Source organism: Engystomops pustulosus, unplaced genomic scaffold (genome assembly GCF_040894005.1).
Source record: "Engystomops pustulosus unplaced genomic scaffold, aEngPut4.maternal MAT_SCAFFOLD_120, whole genome shotgun sequence".
NCBI classification, from domain to species: Eukaryota; Metazoa; Chordata; class Amphibia; order Anura; family Leptodactylidae; genus Engystomops; species Engystomops pustulosus.
In genome coordinates, this window is record NW_027285001.1 from 13,315 (window position 1) to 15,000 (window position 1,686).

Below are 1,686 nucleotides of genomic sequence, written 5' to 3' on the forward strand. Positions count from 1 at the left end.
AGGGGATTCGAGGGAAGGGGCTGGCGGAAGGCAGTTGCCCGACGGAGTAGGCGAAGGCCAGGCCGTTTCCGAGTCCCGAGCAGAGGAGGGCGAACTCGGCTCTTCATCGACCGACGGCGAGGCGAGGGCGGTGGCTGCCGCGGGGAAGACTCCATTGCTCGTCAGCGCGCTAGGAGCGGGGCCGACTGGCTGCTCGGGGTATGGCATCCCCGGGGGCCCACCCTGGAAATCTTCGCTCCTCAGCCGCTGCAGGTTATAAGGTCCCGCCGCGCGTAAGCGCTCAACTCTCCGACCCACGGATGTCGAGCCCATGGTGAGCCGGCCGTTTCGTACGGGGAAAAGGGGTCCTCTGGCCCCACATCGATCGAGGGGGGTTTAGATCCGCGGAGGCACGCACCGCGAGGCGAATCGCTGCTTTTCCCCAAGAGGTTAACCTTCAAACCACCGAGTAGGTTCGGGGCAGGGCCGACAGTCTGCACTGGGGTATTGCATCCCTGGTGGGGCGACCCTGGAAATCTCTGCCCCTTTCCACTCTTTCGGTTGGGCCTCTCGTCGGGGCGAGCGTAAGTCGGCAAGCAGACGTGGGAAGAGGCTTCTTACCGGTGACACTCCCTTCGTGAGAGAGGCAGGTACTCGCCCCGGACCCCGGTCCAAATCTGCGCGGGCCGGACGGCGTCGGCCCTAGCCGAAGGCCGCTCCCGCGAAGCCAGGGAGCCGAAAATAACCCCGACACCCTCCGCGACCTCGCGTGCTTCCAAAGCGAGGGGAACCTTTGGCCGAGCGGGGGCACCCGAAGCCGAACCGACCCCAACCCCTCTTCCTACCCCAGGGCTGGGCTGACCAATCCCCTGATCGGGTCTAAAATGGAAGAAGGGGATTCGAGGGAAGGGGCTGGCGGAAGGCAGTTGCCCGACGGAGTAGGCGAAGGCCAGGCCGTTTCCAAATCCCGAGCAGAGGAGGGCGAACGACGTTCTTCATCGACTGACGGCGAGGCTAGGGCGAAGGCGGTGGCTGCCGCGGGGAAGACTCCATTGCTTGCCAGCGTGCTAGGAGCGGGGCCGACAGGCTGCTCGGGGTATGGCATCCCCGGGGGCCCACCCTGGAAATCTTCGCTCCTCAGCCGCTGCAGGTTATAAGGTCCCGCCGCGCGTAAGCGCTCAACTCCCCGACCCACGGACGTCGAGCCCATGGTGAGCTGACAGTTTCGTACGGGGAAAAGGGGTCCTCTGGCCCCACATCGATCGAGGGGGTTTAGATCCGCGGAGGCACGCACCGCGAGGCGAATCGCTGCTTTTCCCCAAGAGGTTAACCTTCAAACCACCGAGTAGGTTCGGGGCAGGGCCGACTGCCTGCACTGGGGTATTGCATCCCTGGTGGGGCGACCCTGGAAATCTCTGCCCCTTTCCACTCTTTCGGTTGGGCCTCTCGTCGGGGCGAGCGTAAGTCGGCAAGCAGACGTGGGAAGAGGCTTCTTACCGGTGACACTCCCTTCGTGAGAGAGGCAGGTACTCGCCCCGCACCCCGGTCCAAATCTGCTCGGTCCGGCCGTCGTCGGCCCTAGCCGAAGGCCGCTCCCGCGAAGCCAGGCGATCCGAGCCGAGGATCCGCGCGAGCCTTCTCCAAGCCCTCTGCCGGGCGCTGGTGTTGAAAGCGTAGCGGACCCTGTTCGCCGGAGCGATAGGAGCG